Source organism: Corapipo altera, unplaced genomic scaffold (assembly GCF_003945725.1).
Source record: "Corapipo altera isolate COAL_440 unplaced genomic scaffold, ASM394572v1 301, whole genome shotgun sequence".
Lineage (NCBI taxonomy): Eukaryota > Metazoa > Chordata > Aves > Passeriformes > Pipridae > Corapipo > Corapipo altera.
This window is the reverse complement of record NW_020884926.1, coordinates 2,069,963-2,076,791: the sequence shown is the minus strand read 5'-3', so window position 1 is coordinate 2,076,791 and position 6,829 is coordinate 2,069,963.

The following is a 6,829-nucleotide window of genomic DNA, read 5'->3' as shown; positions in this document are numbered from 1 at the left end:
TTCTGGTTTTACTTTTATTTTTATTTTTTTAAAATAAATTTTCTGCAGTTTAATATTTGAATTTTGCCTATTTTTCTGTTTTTATTTTTATTTTTATTTTTTTAAAATAAATTTTCTTCTGTTTAATATTTGAATTTTGTGTATTTTTCTGTCTTACCCAGCTCAGATTTCACGAGAACACCGAGCAAGAATTATAACCTTATTATTCCATCTTCTGTACTGGAAACACACACACATACATATATATATATATTTTTATATTTCTTGATCTGTTTTAGTCAAGGGACAGGTTTGTTACCCTTGTATTTCACGTGGATCCCACGAGTGTTGTAGAAATATGGAAAATAAATGGGCCTTTCCCATCAAAACTTCCCAACTTTATGTCCTTAAACAACAAATTGCTCCCAAAATAACTCAAATATTGTTTGTAGAGCAAATCAAACCCCAGGAACTCTGTGACACAAGAACCACCTCAGGTGTTTCTTTTTCCAGGATTTTTTTTGTCTTTGAGCCTGGGGTTTCCAAGATAATAATAAATAATAGTAAAAATAATAAATAATAGATTAATAAATACAATATAATAAGTAATAAATACAATAAGTAATATAATAAATAAATAATGTAAATAAATATTAAATATAATGTAAGAAATAATAAATAAATGTAGTATAATATATAATAAAGATAATAAATAATTGAAAAAATAAATAATAAAAATAGATAAATAACCTAATAATAAATATAATAAAGAAATAAATGTAAAAATAAATAAATAATAAATGTAATGTAATAAAGAATCAAAAAAATAGATAATAAAAATGGATAAATAATTTAATAATAAATAAAACAAATAAATATAAATAAATAAAAAATTAATAAATATAATGTAATAAATAAACAATAAATAAATAATAAAAATGGATAAATAATTTAATAATAAATAAAATAAAGAAATAAAGGTAATAAATAAATAAATAATAAATTTAATGTAATAAATGATCTAATAAATAAATAATAAAAATTGATTGATAATTTAATATAAATATAATAAAGAAATAAAATTAATAAATAAATAATAACTATAATGTAATAAATAATCTAATAAATAATAAAAATAGATAAATAATTTAATAATAAATATAATTTAAAATAAAAATAAATAATAAATATAATGTAATAAATAACCTAATAATAATAAAAATAGGTCAATAATTTAATAATAAATATAATAAAAATAAAATAATAAATAAATAAAATAATAAATAAATAATATTAATAAATAAATAATAAATATAATAAATAATCTATTGAATAAATAATAAAATTGGCTCAATAATTTAATAATAAATATAATAATAAAAATAAATACATAATAAATAATAAATAGTCAAATAAATAATAAATGTGATATAATAAATAAAAATATAATAAATAAATAATAGAAATAAATAATAAGTATAATAAATATAATGAATAAAAATAAACAAAGAATAAATAATAAGTATAATGAATAATAAAATAATAAATAAATAAATATTAAACAGTCACTTTGTAATTTCTTGCTTTAAAGAGTTTGAAGTTGGAGTTTGAAAAGCCTCCCAGGTTCGTGCAGGTTTTGTGTGAAGGGGCAGCTGAGGGGGGATCAGAGGAAGAGCTGGTGATGCTCCTTCCCCCTCCCTGTCTCCTCCCAGCCAAAAGAAAACCTCCAGAGTCATTGAATTATAAATTTAAACCAGCAAAAAGTAGGAAAACAGATGCTTAAAGCGCCTTTATAGTGGGATCTGAGCACGCAGGGTCAGTGCAAAATTCAATTTTCTCCATGAATTCCCCATGGAATGTCCCGTTTCACTCCACGCAGAGGAAAACAAGCAGCAGGGGAACGTCTTGGGTGACTGAAATGCCTTTTTAACTCCCCTGGGACAACGATTGGGCAACGTTTCCTCGAGGGTGGAACTTTTGGCTGCAGGAATTCGCGGTGCCACGGGGGTTGCAACACTCCCTGTGTGCCCAGGGAGGGCAGGGAACGCGGGCAGGTGGAAGGGGAGGCAAGGCCAAGGCTCCTGGGAAGCTCTGGGAGCGCTGGAGCCCAGCAGAGCCATTGTTGGGCAGCAGGGAAAGCACAGGGAATGTTCCTGAAGGTCACCGTGACCGGGGAGCAGAGCCAGGGTGTTCACTCCAGAGGGGGAATCGCAGCCAAATTCCACCTCCCGGGGACTTCTCTCGTCCCTTTGGGTGGGGGGGAAGGTGGGGGAGTCGCCACGTGGGAAAGCAGGTTTGCTGCTGGATTTTCAGCCTCTCAGGAACAGTGTGGCCAACAGGGCCAGGGAAGTGATTCCTCCCCTGGACTCGGCACTGGTGAGGCCACCCCTGGAGTGCTGTGTCCAGTTCTGGGCCCTCAGCTCAGGAAGGACATTGAGGGGCTGGAGCAGGTCCAGAGAAGAGCAACGAGGCTGGGGAAGGGACTGGAGCACAAGTGCTGTGAGGAGAGGCTGAGGGAGCTGGGGCTGTTCAGCCTGGAGAAGAGGAGGCTCAGGGGAGACCTCCTCACTCTCTGCAACTCCCTGACAGGAGGGGGGAGCCAGGGGGGGGTTGGTCTCTTTTCCCAGGCAACGATCAGCAAGACAAGAGGGCTCGGTCTTCAGCTGTGCCAGGGGAGGTTTAGGTTGGATCTTAGGAAGAATTTCTTTGCAGAGAGGGTGCTCAGCCATTGGAATGGGCTGCCCAGGGAAGTGGTGGATTCTCCATCCCTGGAGGTTTTTAAGGTGAGACTGGATGTGGCATCAGTGCCATGGGCTGGGAACCACAGCGGGGTTGGATCAAGGGTTGGACTTGATGATCTCAGAGGTCCCTTCCAACCCAGCTGATTCTGTGATTCTCTGATTCTCCCATATTCCCAGGAAGGAGCTCCCTCCTCCCCCAGTAGGTCTCAGCATCCCTGGAAGTGTCCAAGGCCGGTTGTCCAACTTTCAGCAACCCAGAAGGTTCTCCACTCCCCTCTTCATTCCAAACCTCTTAAGGCCCTACAGGCACTTCCAGGACTCTGAGAACTCTGGGATAAGCATGAAAAAGCAACAAGGCTGGGTTTGGAGGCTTCTTCAACCCTGAGTTCTATCCCCTGCCAGTTTTTGGCTAAATGAACCATTTGATGCTGATGACAGATCCCTGTTTCTACAGGAGCCTTCCCTCCCTCACATTTTTGTTTTTATCAGCCCATTCATTTTGTGAGTGCAGTGAAAAGGGGTTGAAACAATGGGAGCCTGGGTTTGTTTTTGGTTTTTTTGTTTGTTTTTCAGGCAGTTGCTCTTTTGTTACCAAACTGGGTGTGTTAAAGGATTGTGATACTTGTGGAGCCTCAGGCAAAAATGTGAAGGTAAGAAGGCTGATTTTTGTAACCTTAAATTCTTACATGTAGAGATTTTTCTGTCCTGCAGATTCAGGAGCAAGAATGGCTTGGTTTAGATTGGCAAAATCAGTCATTATTTAGACCAAAACGTGGGTTTTGCCACGGACAAGCAGCAGTGCCAGGGAAGAAGTGGTTGGACTCTACCTTAGATCTCCTCTGGATTCCCATTAGTGAGGAATGACCCGTGCCCTGAGGAAGGAGGCTCCTTATTCCTTTGAAAACTGCTGTTGGCATCGATTGCTTTAACAGCATATCCTTGTTAGCTGTGCAGACACCCAGCTTTGATGATAAAGGGAAACAATTCCCAGGTTACATCACTCTGGCAATAAAAGCAGCGCTGCTGCATGAAGGGCTCTTTGTGTTCTGACATAAACTTCGTATATTCCCCGGTAAATATTAGTAAATCTTTAATTACCTCCCGCTCCCCGGATCACACGGTTCCTATTCCTCTGGAAAGGAGCTGCTGTGGCTTTTCCAGCCTCTCCCACGAGCTCCCTCTGCTGCCAGAGAGTGTTGGGAACACCTTAAGAAGGGTCGGAAAAGGGACAAAGAGCTTTTAGGTGTGGGATGAGCAGGCTGGGAGCTTTGACTTTCCATTTGATGGGTCAGGAAAACTCCCAGTCCAGAAAAAGGGGAGGGTGTGGTTGGCAGAGGTGGGAGCAAGAAATACTTTGGAGAGGCCAAAAAAAAATAATTTAATAATAAATAAAATAAATAAATAATAAATAAATACTAAATATAATGTAATAAATAATCTAATAAATAAATAATAAAAATAGATCAATAATTTGTCATGCCTGAAAAAATCCCTGCAGCCAGGAAATGGATGTGGGATCATGGTCAGTGCCATGGATCTCTGCCTGACCTGGCAATCCCTCTCCCTGCCCCTCTTCCTGCCATCATTCCCTCATGGATCTGCAGAGCAGGAGCTTCTCAGGGCAGTCTGGTTGCAGCACCAAAAGGAGCCTTAATTTATGGAATGGGCTGCTCCTGTTGTGCTGGAACACAACAATCATAGGGTGCAGATGTGTTTTTCAAGAGCCAGAATTCCTGTTTCTCCTCTTTGCTTCTCAAAGAGACTGTTCTTGCTGGTACCCCCAGATACCTCTGGTCACACAAAACTTGAGCTCTCCTTGCTCAGCTGTACCTGAGATTTACTCCCAACAAGGCTCTCCTTTAGCTGGAATTGTCCCTGATGAAAGGGAATCAAAAGAACCAGAAGGAAGGAACAATTTGCTTTTCAAACCCTTCTCTCCTCCCAGTGCCACCCTCTGCTCCAAGCACTGGCAAAACACACCCTGGAATATCAATTTATTTATCAGAAAATCCTGTTCAGTTGGAGTTTTACATGGCCTGTGGAAGTGCAGGTTATGGTTGGGATTATCAGGGTGCCTCTGGTTTCCCTGGAATAGTTTGTTTGCTCAGTGGGAGAGCTTTCCACCCGGGAATTCAGGATCCCTTGGCACCAGTGCTGTTAAACAAAGGGCAGGTGCTTATTAGCAGAGTAGTTCCTGCTGGGAGGAGGGAAACAACCTGATCCTGGGGTTCTTCCCTATTCCAGATGCCTGGATGAAGCCAAGGGGGTGGGATATCTGCCATGCCAGCTGCTTCCCAGTTATCCTTCCCTGCCAGAAACTCGATTCTCCCCGTGCTCTGTTCCCCAGCATGGGCAGAACTCCCTGCCCGGGGAAAGATGAGACAGTTTGGAGGGTGGAAACTTCACCAGCCACGTTAATGAGGGGTTCAGGAACACCAAAGGCTCCACAAAGGCTGGGTTTCACCGTGTTTACTGCTCTGTGCCTAATTAGGGAGGCAGGGATAGGGAGAAAACCTTTCAGCTCCCTGAATTCCCCAAGGAAAAACACCCAGCGAGCAGGGAGGGATTGGTGACCCCGTGGCAACCCTTTACCTGCAGGTGCCTCCCCCAGAAAGGAAGAGACAGGGTTTCATTCTAATAAACCAGGCAAACAACTGTTTGCTGTTTTATTAGAGAAAGGGGAAAGAGTGGGGATGCCATTGCTGATGATAAAAATGCAATTATGGGCTTCACAGTCCCAGCCCAAGGCTCTGCTCCTGCATTAACAAATAAAGTCCATGTTAGGGAGCTCTGAGAAGGGACCCCACTGTCAGTGATCCCTTTCCTGTCTGAATAGGTCTCATTGTCCACTTTCTGTCTGATTTTGCCACGTGCAAATCATGGCAGGGCTTTAGAGCTTCTCCTGTCACGGAGGAGAGACGAGACTCGACCGCTTTGATTCCTCCCCATTTTCCTCAAGAAGCAAAGTGGAGGAATTACCTGAATCCCTGAGGCTTCATTCCATCAGCCCGAGCCCAAAGATGCATCAGTTGTCTCCATGACTCGCTGGGGTGAGAATGGTGGGGGCAGAGGGCACAGCTTCCTCGGGGGAATTTTGGGAATGCTGCGCTTTGGAGCTGAACACAAAGGAAATGGTGAAGACATGCTTTGGTTTAGAGAAAGCTCAGAACCTGGTTGAGTTCTCCAGGTTTCTCAGAGGATGAGAAACTTTTCAGCCAACTTTTTGGCCTCTCTTGTCGTGCATTTCCACTCCAAACTGAGGGAAACAGCAGCACCTGCTGCGAGTTTCTGGAACTCACCAAAACTCTCTCAGCCAAGAATTTTTGCCTGATATCCAATCCAAACCTGCCCTCTGGCACTGGGAAGCCATTCCCTGTGTCCTGTCCCTCTATCCCTTGTTCCAAAGTCCCTCTCCAGCTCCCCTGGAGCCCCTTTAGGCACTGGAAGGGGCTCTCAGGTGGTCCTGGAGCTTCTCTTCTCCATGTGAACCCCCCCAGCCCTCCCAGCCTGGCTCCAGAGCAGAGGGGCTCCAACCCTGATCCACATCCCAGATGATCCCTGGCTTTAAATCAGTGTGTGGTGCCTCTGACACCACAGGGAATACACTGATTTACACCAGTTAAATATCCACCCAAGGCAACGAACTTGCCTTCACCACCGAGTTATCAATAATTATCCACCCAGTGTCAGAAGCAGCATCTCCAGCTTGACCATTTAGCAGCAGCTCCTCCCAGAGGAGCCTTTAAAACCTGCTCGAATTACACCTCGAGCTTGCAAAGGGTGAATCGACCCCGGGCAAGGGGTTACCCGAGGAAAGGGAAACGTTTAAATGCAGCGATTGAGGTGCTGCGAGGGCAGCCCAGCCCTTCCCCAAAAAACACCCGGTGGATTCTGCCGCTGCCAAAGGAGAAAAGGGACTCAGACACATCCCGGCAAAGGGCAGCGGGAAGAGCCAAGCCCGTGAAAAGGTGGAATTAGTGCAGCAGGAGCGGGAAGGGCACCCAACAATGGGGCTCTTTGTGCGGGAGGGCATCGGGGGAGAGTCGGTGGCACAGCCACGGGAGCTGGGACTGCTCAGGTTTCACTGGGAATTGTCCTTCGGGAGCTGG